This window comes from Sciurus vulgaris (genome assembly GCF_902686455.1).
Source record: "Sciurus vulgaris genome assembly, chromosome: 10".
NCBI classification, from domain to species: Eukaryota; Metazoa; Chordata; class Mammalia; order Rodentia; family Sciuridae; genus Sciurus; species Sciurus vulgaris.
The window spans coordinates 95,711,825-95,729,105 of record NC_136470.1 but is presented as its reverse complement, the minus strand read 5'-3'; the positions used below and the strand labels follow the sequence as shown (position 1 = coordinate 95,729,105).

At 39.6% G+C, this 17,281-nt stretch overlaps 1 long non-coding RNA gene across 12 annotated transcripts in view; it reads left to right on the top strand.

The window, feature by feature from the left end:
• Positions 1 to 17,281, top strand: part of LOC306670509 — a 354,071-nt gene that overhangs the window by 93,313 nt on the left and 243,477 nt on the right. The gene's annotated exons all lie outside the window — the stretch shown is intronic.

Genomic DNA, 17,281 nt, shown 5'->3' with positions numbered 1-17,281 from the left:
CCCTGTGAGCTGTGTGAGGGTTTAAAGGAACTGCCAAGTGGACACGCTTACCAAGCAGAAATATATCAATGCAATGATTTCTGAAGGGAGTCTGATAGAGGGCAAAGGGCCTGTACTTAGTTGGCCTAACACTGTACCTGTACCCAGCATTTTACCCATAATTTACTCGTGTTATGGTATCATTCACAAAATGACTAATACAGGTTGTTGTTTGTTCATTCTTGTGGTGCTGTGATGAAACCCAGGACCTTGTGCATGTGAGGTGAGCACTCTACCACTGAACTACACCTGTAGCACCCAGAATGAATTCAGAGTTTAAGAAGCATATCCAAACATCTGCAAAGTGAAGATGAGGCCTCTAAGATTACATTTTAAATGAAAATTCTGATAAAGCAATGACAGTACACAATGGTCAAGTAGTTCTAATGGCACTTTGCCTGTTGGACCAAGATTTTTAAAAATTGTGGTGCAAATTACATACAATGCATGGGTCTTTGAGGTTCAATTCAAGGATTTTTGACAACTGTATACAACCATATAACTACCACTCAAAATAAGATATAGAATATTTCTATCATTCTGGAAAGTTCCCTCTTGCTGTTTCCCAGTAATTCTCTCTCTGCCTCCCCAGATGACCAGTGTTCTATCTCACAAATGAGTTTTGCCTTTTCTTGAACTTTACATAGATGGAATTAGATAATATGTATTCTTTTGTGTCTGGCTTTTTTCACTCAACATAAATTTTGAGTTTCAAGAATGTTGTTGTCACTTTGTAAGTAGTTAATTTCTTTTTATTTTAGTATGAAGATATGTTTCTCCATCATCCTGCTAATGAATATTTGGGTTGTTTCTTATTTTACAATATTATGACCAACATTTTCCTAAAAGTATTAAAATTCATGCTTAAATCTTCTTTTTCATAAGATTATTAAAAGCAGAGAAAATTCTTTATAGTAACTCCTGATAATGGTTTCCTGATTACTTCACTTTGTTTTGATTTTCTTTAATTGTTAAGATTCAGGAGTTGAGAAAGTTAAGCTTCTTTCCCAAGTGACCATAAGTTATAAGTACAGTATTGAGAAATACAAAACAAAAAAACCATTTCCCCATGTCTCATGATCATGCATCAAGTTCAGCTTCCTGAACCATGGCCACTGGGTGTGTTTTTGAATTCTACTTTCTAAAGTCTCTTCTCTGGGTCAATGAGTTCATTTAATATTAATTTGTTTATTCAACAAAAATTCATCCAGTTTGTCTTTCATGTTTTTGGGCTTCTGCTGGGCTCTGTATCGACAGTGGCATGGGCCATATGTGTATCAGAACTCCAGACAGTGTCTAGCACAATGCCCAGTATATACAGAACACTACAGGAATGAATGGTGTTGCTTCAGTATAGTGTGGAGATTGAACTGACTCCAAATAAACTGCCCTGGTAGAAGTTTGGAGAAAGCTTTGTGGAATATGAGGCCTGTAATTATCTCTTCTTGTTTTTCCTAGAACTCACGTGGTCAAGTAGTTCTAATGGCACTTTGCCTGTTTTACTGTAAATTGTCTGATTATGGTTTACTCCCCCATTTCAGGGACAGAACTGAGACTCTTTCCTATTAATCTTTGTATCATTAGTAGCCTACCTATTACATGTACTCAGATGGGAGAGACTCACTCTATGTTTACCAAGGAAAATTGCATTAGAGAAAGGGCATTTGGGATGGGTCTTGGAGAGGACATCTGAGTGATGGTATTCCAAATAACAAGGAACAGTTTGATCTGTGGCAGTTTTGGGGATACTGATTCTTTTTTGTCCTGAACGTTCTTTCCATTTGACATTCCTAAAACACCATCATGATTTTGAATCATTTTCAGCAATTTGGCTTTTAATTAACTTTTTAGAAGTCCTTACTTCACACATGTCTACACAGCAAAATGATCCTAAACCATTTTTTTCTTAAAAATGATTATGTTCTTGTCACTTCTTTAAGCAATTATTCACTGGATGCTTTAAATACAAAAGAAGAATATGACAAAAACAAAATAGTTGCCTAACATTTCAACACTTTTATTCTGAATAGAATGAATAAAGGGAATTGTTATTATTATGATTTTTAGTCATTCCAGGTAGAAGAATGATCTACATTTTAAATAATTAAAAATTAAATGGTTTTCTCTTCATGATTGATAATCAGCTCCAGCTAATCCCATTTATTGTTGAAGAATATGCATTCCACTGATTTCAAAAAAGCATATTATTAACAAAAAAACTAGAATCTCTTTATTTCACATTTATCAAACAAGTAGAAATCTCAAGTAAGAATTCAGGAATAGAGTACTTTAGTGTTTTTCCCCCCTCCTTTTATGTTCACAGGCATTGAGTAAATTGCATGAGAAACTTCTTTGATTGAAATGTTGGAGGTCATCTTTTGGTAAGCATGGCACACAATGATTCCAGGCATTATGAATTCTAAGATGTAAATTACAGGAGCTTTGGAGATCAGAATGGTGCTCCCAGGCGATGCGTCACACAAAGGAACGCAGTGGAAATGTCATCGCTTATGTTTCCTTTCGGGAAAGATCATCTTCTCAGTTCTTTCCTTCCCCACTTTGCTTCTGCAGTTTTTTGACATAAAAGAAATCTCATATTCTTTGTAGAGATAATTTGGAAGGCTAATATTTTAGAATTCAGAATAAAACTTTCTTTCCATGCCTTTAATAATATCTTAAAGCATTTAAAAAGCATTAATTAAGCTTTACAAAGCAATCCTAAGATGATTTTATCAATTCAAAAAACACAGTTGTGAAGTCTGCACTCAACTTTCAATTACTATATGTCCCAGTGGAGAAAAAGCACAGATCATACAAACCACACATTTTAACCAAAGCATTTCTACTCAATGAACAATGGTACAGATGCTTTTAAAAATGTAGCTAATCCAAAATACTTTATATTTGATCTTAGAATGCATTTTTGATTTTTAAAAATGAAACCATACAAAGATTTACCATAATAATTATGCTTTATTGGAATTAAAACTGGGGTTAATTAATTGATTCTCCTTATATATATGCTGATTATTAGAAGGGCGAAATACATAAAATCATGCCTATGTGTTGGTAGAAATGGTCCACATGTGTATTTTTGCCTTTCTACCATCTGCCAACTGACATCACCTGCATTGGGTCACATGTTATAAAATTTTAGAGGTGGAGGGTTTTAGATAAACCACATCAAACCTGCTGATTGGACAGGTAACAGTGAGGTCTACTATTGTGACAAATGACCTGATAAGGCTGGCTAATGACAGTATTATTTACAATGAGAGAGAGACACTATTCAACTGCCATTAAAATTTTTAAAAAATTTAAAAAAAGGAAACTAGGTAGCAAGAACTTCAACAAACACATCTTTTCCTCTAGCTGGGCCTTTTCTTATTACTTGTATCTGGGTTGGATGCCCCTCCTGGATTCTGCCTTTGAGATTGATATGCCCTATTACAATATATACTTAATTGTATTTTCCCTGGGAGGTTTTAAGTTTTTTTGATAGTTGGAACCTTGGCAATCTTATTTATCATTTCATTTTCAGATCCTAGCCAAGTGCCTAGCTCAGGACTATCATTCACTAAATAGTAATTCAATGGAATAGAACATATTAATGCAAAAAAAGAAAAATCAAGAAAAAGTATTTGCAGTCACAAAAATATATTTTCAGGCTCTCCCCTTTTCCAAACCCATCCCCTTCCATGTTTAGGCCTATCCTATTGGGTTTTTCTGCTTGTTAACCAAGAACTAGTGTCGATGACTTAGAGTGGCAAGATGCTGGGCTGTCACAGATAATGCACCAAGTGTACATGGCATTTAGAAGTAGTGGTTTTGACAAAGTGACATTTTGATACAGCCTAAAAAATAAACCCTTAAACTTTCAGCTTTTAAAAAAGAACTAGTGAATGTGTTCAACAGACATACTAACTCCACAGCTGAGCAATTCAAACCTTCTCAGTGACAGCTAGAGACTGACACAGGTGACAAGGCTGGTGGATGAGTCAGCCCAGCTTTCCTGACCAGGAGAGCAGTACTGTCCGTCTGTCCTGTGCTCTTCTCAGAGGGCAGCAGAAAGGAGGAGCCTTCCAAGCATCAGCCCCACCTGCCCTCAGATAGATCTCTTTCATTTACATCAGTTTAGTTTTGCTCTAGAATTTTTCTTTGAAAACCAACAAAAATTTTTCCTTGTATTAGGGCCAGTTGCTAAGAGCCTAATTGTTAAAGTATCATAATTGAATTCAGTGAGGCAAGGTCAGTCAAGGTCATTGTGGTTCTATGTCTTCGGGGTGGGGTGTAACAAGGAGCAGAGCATTTCTGTGGGAAAGCCCAGGTTGAGTTCCAAGGGTAGGCTAGTGAGAATTCCTCTGAGAGAACTCTGGGCCTGGAGACACCGGGCATGGGCAATGTCCAGAAGTCCTGGAGAGGAAGAGATTGGCATCTGGAATATTTGGAATGACAGTGGAGCATAGGTATTCATAGGAACTCTGAACAGCATGAAGAGGTTTTGGGTCTGCCATCTGGGGGAAGTGTGGGGCCAACCCAATATGCTTTCATTGTTTGGCTCCATTCATGCCTTTAAGTTTAAAAGGCTGTCACGGATCTTTCTAGGAGTCCTCCTCCCTTTTTTGAAATTCTTTGGTCTAGACTGGATTGTGATATCCGAATTCAAGGATCAGTGATCCAGTGATCATCTGAAAACATGCCCCCTACCCCATCCCTACTTCTGCAAACAGCTTAGGTCACCCAACAGTTCCTCTGAACACACACACACACACACACACACACACACACACACAGTGAGGACCTATGGGTTTGTGTATGGACCCTGAAGTGTATTTGGAAGGTAATGCTCAAATTCCTTCATCTTTCTTGGTTAGTACTCTTGAAGTGTGGCTTCTGTTTCCACTGTAGAAAGTCGTAGAAAGGTGCAATAGGATTCTTCTGCAAATCTCCCTGCAGAGGATGGATTGGATCCCTCAGTCTCATCAACCCTCACATGCAGTGACAGAGGGACTCTCAGGCTGGAGTCTGGACCCTTAGCTCAGCTGATGCATAGCCGTAGTATTCACCATCGCTCATTCACAGAAAGGTCACTTCTAATCAAGTTCTCTCTCCAATAAACCACACTGCTTAGGGCTCACCCTTGTGCGATAAAACGGTGGCAGGGCTAATAATAGAAACCACAAATCCTGCCTGCCAATCCTGCATTCTAACCTCTAAGCCACTTGTAGCAAGGACAAATGTTTTCAGGAAAATAAAATGACACTGTGTGGAACACAGCAACACAACAGCTTCTGTTGTCAGAACTTCCACTCAAAAAGCCTGGAGAAAAAGATAGGGGTGGTGGCGCCTAGCACACTTTGATCACCGTATGCCTTCACCATACAATTTTGACCTTCCTCTAATTTCTAATATAACCTAAATGGCAAAAGCAACAACAAAAAATTAAAAGAGAATGCCAAGTGGAGAGCAAGGAGGAAGACGTTAATTTCATTGTGACGACTTTTTTAAGTGATGAGAACTTGTCTTTTGTGTTTTCAGTACAATGCAAAATAACTAAAAGAAGTGCAATATTAGATTAACAGGACCTTCATGTTTGTCAAATGGAAAGTTGGCAAAATGAGTGAATTCCTTTAAGCACATGACTGGATTTGAGTCTGGAGGCAGCCTGTTCAGTGAAACCTGAGTGTGAGCCCCAGCTCACCACTCACATCTGGTTCACAGGGAGTCAACCGTTCCTTCTGGAAACTTCTAGTTCTTATCTCCAAAGTGGCATTGAAAATAGCAGTCTTGTTTGCACTATCTTTTTTTTTTTTTTTTTTTTTTTTGGTACTGGGGATTGAACCCAAGGGGACTTTAACACTGAGCTACATCTATAGCTCTTTTAATTTTGAGATGGGGGTCTCACTAAGCTGCTTAGAGCCTAAGGCTCTCACTAAATTGCTGAGGCTGACCTCAAACTCCCCATCTTCCTACCTCAACCTCCGTAGTTGCTGGGATTACAGTTGCCTGACTTACACAGAGTCGTTTTGAGGTTCAATGAGACAGAACACATGAGAAATGCAGTGTAAATTCTAAGCATATGTATAACTGAGGAGTTATTATTACTGGACACAAATTCAGTTATTGTTCTTGATCAGATGTACGCATAATTCAAATTCCCTAGAAAATAGCTCAGCCCTTCACTTCCAACTGTGTGGTATGCAGCTTCCAAACATTTTTACTGAAACCTTGCCTCTTAACCTTTAGTCTGCATTCTACACAGACTCCAGCACCCAAATTAACTGTTACCTCCCCAGGCAGCTGTAGAGAGGAATTCCTGAATTGATTTGTGTTTTAGCCAGCCCCACCTTCTGTGCCTTGTCCATAAACATCCATGAACGTGCTTCCCAAAGACACAAACCAGAGTGGAATCATAACAGGAACCTTGGTAAGAGGTGTGCTCTGGAGGAATCTGAGTTAACAAATGAGATGTGTAAACAGGAATCAGGAAACTGTGGCTACAGACTTCTCATGTGAGGCTTTAACTTTCTCAGTTTTGAAAGGCTGTTTGCTTTGTTGTGTGATAAATATGTGACTTAACGATGTGCCTTGAGATCTCTTAGCTAGCAGTGTGACAAAACTTAAAATATTATTCTCGTTTGGTATCATGTTGGAATTTTCATGGCACAAATGAAACTAATGAGAAACACCCTTATGCTGTTAGAGGAAGGGAATGTATCTCCAGGTCTCAGTTGTGGGTGCTTTCATTCTTCTCTATTTAAATGCATGACAATAGATTTATTACCCAAGAAATAAAGAAAGAGGTCAGGCAAAAGCAGCCATTTATCATAGAGAAACACTCAGTCATCCACTCTTTTATGTCAGAAATCTTGTAGCTGTGCTTAAATAATAATAGAACACAGCTCTACCAGGGAGTAGGTGTTTTAGGCCTGGCCTTTTGCTAGTTGGTAACATGTAAATATGAGAGTCACAGTGGTTCAGATGCATGCCTTGCTGTGGTCATTGTTAGTCAGTTTTTCCTTGGTGCCCATAGTCTACGAAATAATGCACATTTGCCTTCACTCTGGTCTGCAGCGAAAATAAAATGAGAAGAGAAAGAAGATATGAAGTTCGAAGTGGAACAGTGTGGTTGGGAAATTCCCATGCCTCTACCCTTAAAAAAGGAAAAGAAAAAAGAAACTCTCTTGTAAGTAAGGCCAAAGAGAATTTCAAATGCATACACTATGAGTCAAAGAAAACAATATTAACATTTATTCATCAAAGCAAATCCCTGGTTTTGGCTGCAAGTGTGAAACTTAAGGGTAGCGGCTGTGCTGTCAGTGGTTTTGTATCAGATCACGGCTGCCTGAGTTCTTATTGCTTAAGTGCCCAGTTTCTAGGGTCTTTTGTTGTTTTTGTTTTTGTCTCTAGAGTATTCAGAGAATGAGTTTTTCATACGAAAATAAAACTAATCAATAGATGAAGAAAAGGAAACATATTCTTCCAAGATTCAACACAAGATTTAAATATTTTGTCTTTTTTTTCCCCCCCTAAGCAGATTTAATTTGGAAATAAGAATCAAGAAAGTGACAACACCATGGTCTGGCCAGCTCGCCTGAGATAATAGTTCGGGTGACCCATGGAAGTAATGGGGGAGGGGCAATTCAGAGAGCAATGAGGAACTTCTCTGTCATCTCAGGGTTTCGCAATAGACACAGGAAACATTTGTAGATGGCCCTCCGTTAGTCCCAAGGATTAGCTAATCCTTTGTTTCACCATAAGATGAATTTTTAGCACTAGGTCTTGAACTACTAGCAAAGACAATGCATGGCCGGCTCCCCATCCTCCTAGATGACGGTTGGAAGATGCTTTGTGTTCTTCCTGATGACTTGGGCAATCAGGAAACTGAGATGGTCCTGGGCTGGGCTGACGTGAAGCTCTCAATACCCCACCAGTGGAGCAAGCTGATCCCCAAGTCCAGCATGTCCTATAAATCCTGCAACAGCGTTCCTGGGGTAGTATCAGATTCCTGAAGCCAAGAGATGGATTAAGTGTTCAGGTGCCCCAGCCAAATTCCAGCTCATATTAATACAGCCTTTCACCTTTATAGAGCAAAACGGTGCCCTCCCGTTGTTCCAAGTGGGAAGATGAGCAGCAATATTTGATCATGGTGGTTCCTGAATACCTTCAACACTAGTTTGGTTCACCCATGTGTGGATAGTTCTCTATCTCTTTTTCTCTAGACATCATCATTTACAACTAAAAGGTTAAGGGGAATTTTTGAACTTATAATTATTTTCGTTCGTATGAAAAATTTATCACAGACCTATGCTGTTCTAGGAGATTATCTAGACCAATGGTCCAATGCTTTTTTTGTACATAAAAGGGGCCCAGAGAGGTTAAGTGTCTTGTTCAAGGTCACTCAGCTAGTTAGCCCCGGTAGATTTGCAATGAAAGCACATGGTTAATTTCTAAACTATTCCCACAAGTCCCATGTATTTACAACTCCTCATTAAGCAAAGGCCCTAACTAAGAGCAGTTTTATCATGCGTGCAACACCTACCCGCTTTCACCTCTAAGATGTTGTGAGGATGCCACTGAGAATACCATTGACCTTTAGCAGGAGAGAATCTTGAGTTCAGCCACCAGTGCTGGAAAAAGAGGAAAACAGAATACCATTGTCCTGGGATTAGCTTGGAGGTTCAGCTGCTCACAGGGTTTTCTGTACATGGAGGCAGCGAGACAGCTGGGGTGTATCTATCACATTTGTCTTTCTGAGTAACCCCCATAACTGAGATGGAATGTAGCACAGATTCTAAATCACAAATATGATCAAATTCACATGCAGTACTCTAAAGCACTTGGGATTATTTTGACTCATCTTAAACCACAATGATCTTCAGGTTCTCTCTCTACATATGAAATATACATCAGGAACAATTAGGGTGAAGGGAAAATTATTTTGTTTTTCATAAGAAAATAATAAAGACAGGTAAAATTTGTACATAGAAATTAACATTATAAAACTCCTGTTCTGCATCTGGAGAAACAAATGTCAGTTTTTTGAGTTTCCTAGTAGCCTAAGCAAAGTGGGAAATATCCTGTATTTTAAGAGTCAGAAAAAATAATAAAGTAAAGAGAAGCTTAGTTTTTACTTACACCAAGGCCTGAGTAAAATTTCTTTCTTGATGACATCCTGGTATGACAGTGATTTTATATCACTATGTCTCATTTACTCCTCCATGGAAATCAGAGGCTCATCTAATCCACACCAAGAAAGGTATTTCCAGGATATTGAGTGCGGCATGAAAACAATGTCCACCTACACACCATAATGTTTAGAAATAACTGCATCATGTATCTTTCATAATGCAATCTTCTTTAGATATCATTCCTAAAAACCATTTTTAAAAATCATTGTTGGGTCATACAGAAATAAGGGATTAAATGAAGAGTCAATGAAGATATTGGTTTCTGAAGCAAAGGCTGCAGATGCTCCCTGCTATCCCTGTTCTCTGATCCTTTGGAGGTCACAGCTAGCATCCATTCTCAGTCACCCGTGCAGTGTGACCACGTGACTAAACTTGGGCCATTGGAATAAGAACAGGCCTGGTCCATCAAACCCCCGGTGCTCTTCCCACTCTTGTTCATGCCTCTGAGGACAGAGTGGAAGGATCCTGGGTCCCTGAAGAGCAGAGTCCATGTGGATGAACCATGACATGAACAAGGAAAAACTTCCGTTTTATTCCTTGAAGTTCAGAGGTTTATTATGGCAACTAGCATTATGTTAAATTATGTCATCTTCTGACTTTTCAAACTGTAGGTCACATTGATGGAGCAGAAGTCCTCAATAACTACATAATATAATCCTACTCTCAATGTAGAAAAAACCACATCCCAAATGACAACTGTTTCAAGGCTATATCCTCTGACTTCCACTAGTCTCTGGGAGACTGAGTAGTATAATGATCCAACTTCCTGGGCTCTAAACTTAACTATCCTTGTGCCCAGGGCAAGTTACCTCAAATCTTAAAGCCTCAGACACTCCATCTATAAGATGGGAATAATAATAGGACCTACTCTTAAAAGTTGTTGGAAGAGGAAAAATGATATTCTATATAGGGTGCTCAGCCTAGGATTTGGCATATGGACATGCTAAATGTTATTTAGTAATTCTTTTTTTTTTTTTTTTGGCAATGCTGGAGTTCGAACTAGGGCCTTCTGCATGTGAGTGTTCTATCACTAAGATGCATCCCTAGCCCCAATGCTAGTAATTCTTTCAACTTATTCTCATATTTCTCATTCCTTATGGGGAAGGTCTGAGGCTGAATGAGCTGAATCTGTCAAGCAGGCCAAGTCTCTAACAAAGTTCAGAGAAACTAGGCTCTGTCCTTGTTTCCCTTACCCCATTCTTTACCCTTCCTTCTTTTGTTAATTCAAGCAATAGCCCAGAATTTGAGTCAGGCTACTACCATCTGAGACATGTTCACTCTACTTGGAAAGCTTGATTAACCCTCATATGATCCTTCTAGAAAAAGAGGTTGAAATAAGAGCAACAACAGGAACAGCTTCTGATGCTAAGTACAGGGCTCTCTAATGTATGAAGAATTTTTGCTTTATTTTTTCCCCCACTTCAAAAGCCTGTGATTGTTCTAGCAGCACATTTTTTTTTTTTTTTTTTTTTTGATGTTGGAAAAATCTTGCAACATTCCCTGATAAGGCATGTTTTTGGAAAGATCATTTCACAAAAATAGACATCTTTGTATGAAACAGGAAATAACTCACTTTCTGAGTGAAAGACTATGCACTCAGTAAAGCTTTCTTGAAGAATTTAGTGTCTTTTTTCCTTGCACCTGACTGGTGATATAAACACAGCTAGAGTCTTGGCTAATAATAACATCACAATGTGTACAGCCCTGGCATTCCTCAATAGCTCTGTGGAGTTATTTGTGTCAGGAAGGATTTTATCATAAGTACATTTCTTCTCTTGGTAACACATGATGTACCATTGAATTTCCCATCATTCAAACTTTCTAATCTCATTTACAGTCACAGAGGTTGAAAATAGATAATTAATCAGCATGTAAGTACCTTACAATCTGTAGAGTAAGCCAGTTACAGCTATCCTGGCAGCAGTGTGTTACATGGCAGGGACTCGGGCCAGGTCAGCCCAATTCCAATCAGCCATTAAGGAGTCTTTTAACTTCCTTGATCTCTCTGTGACTCAGTTTCCATATGTGCAAACTGGGTTTGTTTCTCTGTCTCTCCATTCCTCATATAGCAGAACAGCATTGTGCTTCTAAGGATTTCAACCTAATTTACATTGTCCTTACCCATGGTGAAAGATGGACCAAGGCCACATATAGGGTTGTAGGGGCACTTTTTGATCCTAGGAAATTCTGTGCTGGGAGATCTGCCAGTTTCCTTGGCCTTAATCTTCTTCAATTCTATCAAATACTCTCACAGTGACAAGTTGGACAGGAGTTGATCTAGGTGGCTTTCTTCCCATTCCTTTATTTATTTATTTTTACCATTAAATCCCATAGCACTAAAGGAAACTTCTCTTCTGAGAATGTCTATTAAGCAATTAGAGAGCTGACCAAATGACTAAATATAACTCTAAGAACTGACTTTGCTTGAGCTCATCATCAGTTCTTTCAATCTATTTAGAGGTTAGCTACTTAGATTCATCTGTCAGGTCGGCAATCACTTGATAACAGTTATCTTTTGTCATAGGATTCCCTTTCATTCATCAAGCATTCTGTGACTGTAACTGGAGATGAAGGGGCACTAGAGAATGGGTTTAGGGAACTGGCATTACCTTCAAATTTGCAAGATGCCGACAAACAAAAGAATATAAATCTTAAAAGAATGGGGTGATTTAGAAAGTAGCTTTTCTTTTTTCCTTTCAAAAAATGAGCCTTTACCAAGGAAAGTAGCTTTTTTTTTTCCCCTTAAAGAAATTGAGGCTTTACCAAGGAAAGGAGAAGGGTGAGGTTGTTTCCGGTTCAAGTGCTGGCTGAACAGGGAAACTTTTGTGTTATTTGAGAGATTTTCTAATGGGGCCTACGGCCCACGGTGAGACCCTGTCTGTCCACGCAGCATGATACCCCCGGACTCAATCCAGGTCCATCTAAACGTCAGTTGTCACGGTGGCTTCCAGCCAGTTTGATTCCCATAACCCTACGCTGTGTGATTTGCCCTTGGCTAATTTTATTATTTTTAGAGACTAGGAAGCAAACGGAAGGCCTAATGCTAAATAAGTCGCACTGCGCAGCTCAGTCTGGTGTGAATTGGGACATGCTTGGCGCGCGGAGGAAGCCACACAACAGCAGGGGTTTGGTTCTTGAATGTTCTCGTACTCTAGGTTTTTGTACTGCTCTTGTTATTGTTGTCGTCCTCGTTTCCCTTTCGCCATCAATGGTGGCCGTTATTGGATAGGTCTTGGCCAGCTCTGCAGGGCTGCTGCTGTGCCCGGTGACTGTATCTTTCCTGTTAGCATGCTGATCATACTTGGAAATTATGAGTCAGTGGAATGTAGCCACGAGCAGTGGGGGTGGGTAGATTACTAGGGAAAGTGTAGCAAAGACTTCCTGTACCAGCGGGGTCATTATCTGGGGGGAAGGTGGGAACTCACAGTGGCAGTAGGGACGCCTACACTCACCTGGTGTTTGTGGTACACAAGAACGATTTAGCTGCGCAAAGAACGGGATAACAAGAAAAAAAAAAAAAAAAAAAAAAAAGCCAGAAAGAAACCTATTGCAGACACCAGGGTGGAGTGTTGAGAGTTGTGTTATAATATCCCTGTTATTGACACCTTCAACTTGCTATTAGTTGGTGAGACTCATTAGCTATTCACATTTGTCTGCCCTCATTCAAGGCCTAGCAACTGCGGTTACAGTCCTATTTAAAATAATAGGGCGAGATTGGTAACATTACTGATTTAACAGGAAATTAGAAAACTTATATTCACAGAGCTTAGGTAATTGACACCAACAGTACTTTTCTTGTAATTTATGCACTCTGATTGATTTCATTCCCCAGCTAGTCCTAAAAGAATCTCTGAAGCATATTCAGTTATCAGATTACCAAGCAAAGGAATTAAATGAGCATTACCCTGCTATCTATTCTAGAACTGGCAAGAAGTTTCTAAGTGGTTTGGAGCTCAGGGGTCAGCCTAAAATGATAATGCTAATATAAAAAAAGTCCATCCTTAGAGCATTTTTGGGTGACAACTGTTAAGTCACATGAAGAGGGTTCATTAGTGATAACAAGGATAAAATTAAAAGTGCATCATTTGGGGGTTGGGGATACAGCTCAGTTGTTAGAGTGCTTGCCTTGTAAGCACAAGGCCCTGGGTTCAATCCCCAGCACCCAAAGAGGGAAAAAAAAGTGCATAATTTGTTGATGATTTTAAGAGTATATTTTAGAAGCTGTATCCCCTGGAATACCCTAAAAGCATTCACTTACCTATAATAGCACTGTTATAGATGACCTATTTCCAGATGATTATTCAACATGGCTTTTGCATCATGATACGTTGTCATTTTCCACTCCCACCTCTACAATATAGTTAACAATGCTGAGCACAAGAACTTTGATAAATGAGGATGAAATAGATTACTAAATCCATGTATTCTACCTTGAAAACCTCATGAAACAAAGACAAGGCATCAAATATCCAGTGTTCGAGTAAATCATTATTATTTGTTTGCTATTTATATAGCAGAGTAGGTATGGTCTGGGGTCCTTCTGCCCATTTCTCAAGCTATTTGCTCCTTCATACAATGTTTGTTCAACCATTTGGAACAGTCCAGAGTGCCTAGCACCTACCAGCGTACTTGGAGCCCCTGTGCTGCTGGTCTGGCTCTTTCAGCACTCAGGAATGCCTGCCTTCTGCTTTTTACCTTATAACAACTGCTCATTCTTTAAAACTCAGCTCATGGTCCCCGCATCCCAAGTTCCTTCATGATTCCACAGTCTCCTTCAAGTGTTCCTCTGAGCAGCCCGTGACTAAGCCCACTTAGCCTTTGTCACACAGGATTATAAATGTGATTTACTGGTTTATCATTCCATCAGACTTTACGTTCCTTAAGGGTGGAAATCACGAGTTTGCTAACTGTGAATTGCAGCATCTATAACAATATTTGACACAGAATAGTTTCCCAAATGATTTGTGAATGTAAAATGCAACTCTTTGAAAGGCCAAGTTTATGGGATGCCACCATTTTCAAATTAAACATAAAATTCAATCCTAAACATTTTTACTACACACACACACACACACACACACACACACACACACACACACACGTGCATGGGCACAGGCACATGGGGAAGGTTACCGATGAGCATAGTTTCAATAATAACCATTATTTACAATGTCAAACTGGCTACGATTTTCTGATAAATTTTATGTCAGAGTGTTCAGTGCATGCTAAGTAAAAGAGGAGTCATAATAAGTTCTTGGGATTCCCAGAATTGCAAGCAAAATGGGGATACCCTTATTTCTCACTCTAGTCAGGCATTACATCTGTAATCCTAGCAACTCATAAGGCTGAGGCACGTGGATTGCCTGTCCCATATTCAAGCCAAGCATAGGCAATGTAGTGAGACCCTGTCTCAAAATAAAAAGGGCTGGGAATGTAGCTCAGCAGTGAAGTGGTGCCCCTGGGCACAAACCCAGTATCCATCCCCCCCACAAAAAAAAAGAAAAAAGAATTCTCACTGTAAAGACCTGTAAAGGAGGTGGCCTTAGGTCCAGGGATGTCTGCAGGATGTAGTAATTACTTCAACCTTGGAGAAGGATTGACCTGCTCAGTATCATTCAACCACTCTCCTAGAACCTGGATTGTATGCTGAAGCTAGAAAGCTAAAAACTATATTTCTTGGCGTCTCTTCCAGGGAGGTCCCATCAATCTGATATACTTCTGCCAGACTTTAATATGGAAGTGAGAGATGCAGGTTTGTGGTCGAGATGGCATGTTCTGGAGCCAGCAGGAGAGCTTTGGCTTCCTGTTTGGGTCGGAGACCTCATGACCCAGCAGCCTGCACCCAAGGGGGATGGCTGCACCAGAGAGCAGGGGTGGGCAGTGGGGTTTTAGGTCTGGAAGTTGTGCCTAAGAGCCTAGCCTAGAGCAGTGGTGTTTTTCAAACTATAGGTAATGAAATATATTTAGTCGATTGTGACAAACTTTAAAAAATATAGAATAAAATAAAATGAAATAGAAAAAATATCTGAGAACATTGCATCTAGGAATGGCTAACTAGGTTTACGGAATCCGCATTTCAGTTTTGTGTGTGGCTCTGTGTTCTGAGTCACAATATAACATGTATTTCTATCTTTGGTTTTCAGTCACCAAAGTTCAACAACATCTGGCTTACAGCCTTACCTCCAACATTTTCAATAATCTTTTTAATCCTTCCTGTTTAAATTATACAGAGGGGTCTTTTATTTATTTATTTATTTTTAATCTGCAGAACATCTGTTCTGCTGCCTGTCACGCAGCAAAAAGTTATATAGATTTTCTTTTTTTAAAGTCATGAGTTGATAAAGGGCATGCAATAGGAGCTTCCTCCTATGGTCTTCTCAGTCACTTCTCAAAATCTTTAATAAGGGAAGATAAAAGTACAAGATATAAGTGTGTGTTTAGGGGACCCTGATTTTTTCCCTAGTTCTGCAGCAAGTTCCAGGACCAAGATGGGAAATTTATACTTAAAGTAGTCTAACATTTTCCTTGTGAGCTCCTGCTGCCTCTCCCAGCCTTCCTTGGTGAGAGGGGACTAGGGCTCAGCCTGAAGAGACCAGTCTACACTCATGTGCTTCCAGGACACTGGGCTCCCTGCACACAGCCCAGGGGATGACATACCCCAAAGTGGCCAGGCTCAGGGTATGCTAGTAGGGACTGACAGGAGACCAAAAAGGTACAGGGTGAAGTGGTCCTGAAAAATATTTTCAATATTACAAAAAAGCAGAATAAACATATGATAACCATTTATGGAGAAGTAAGATTCTGCAAAGATTAAGACAATAACAGGTTTAAACACTCTCTTAATTGCTGCTCTAGGCAAAAAGTCAGTTGACTGCTCTGGATCAAAAAAAATGAGATACCCCATGATTCTTTTGTTTCTTCTTAACTTATGGTTTCTCCTTGCCACTCTCCACACAGAGTTCTTCCTCACAGTGCAGGCTTGGTTTTCTCCAGGAAGAGGAAGTGGTGGCTGGTGGACAGAGGTAGAAGAGAGATCTGTCTCTCTCTCCTTTTGTGCCACTTGTACTTTGTGTCATATACAAATATTACATATTCAAAGTACTCCCTAATCCCTCTTCTCAGCTGATAACCTTGTTTTTACTTTAATGAGAAAACTGAATAATCAAAAGCCAACATGGATGAAGCTGCAGGATATTATGCTAAGTGAAATAAGTCAGGTGGAGAAAGAAAAATATGGCAAAATCTCATTTATATGTAGAGTCTTAAAAAAAAAAAACCCTCAAATACATAGAGAATAAAACTGTGGTTATATGAGTGAGGAGGGAGTAGGAAATGGGGAGATGTAGGTCAAATGGTACAAAATTGCAGATACGTAAGATGAATAAATCTAGAGATCTAAGGTACAAGATGAGGTTTGGTTACAGTATTGAATTTTATATTGGAAATATGCCAAGAGTAGATTTTTGTGCTCTTACTACATGCACACATACATAAAGAGTATGTAAAAGATGGATATGTTAATTTGCTTGACTATAGTAACCATTTCTTTATGTAAGTATATGAAAATGTCACATTGGACACTTTAAATATATAGATTCCCATGGATAGCCAATGCCAAAAACAGTCCTCGGAGACTTAGTAGTTGATTCTCTCAACTTTTTGCAAATGACGCCCAGGCTTTCTGCCGCCTCCCGGGATTCCATCCTTAGCCTGTCTTGCACGTCCTCCCCACTCAGTTTCCATGTGCTGATCTGACCAGGCGTTGTCTGTTTCCACTGCTGATATCTTGCTGTTCTCATGGCCTGAGACACCCTCACCGGACGCTAGCCATCTGCACCCTAACTAATCTTCAGTACAGCTCATCTCCCCGCTCCTTTCTGTCCCTGCTCAATTATTTGCCCCCTTTTCACACACAAAGCTCATTGAGGACCTGTAGGGACCCCAATAAAATGAACGAGAGTTGGGGGAACTTTGTTTACACTACTTGGCAGCTCCTCCATCCTACATAGAGTCTTATACATAGCAGCTGCTCAATAAATACCTTCTGACTG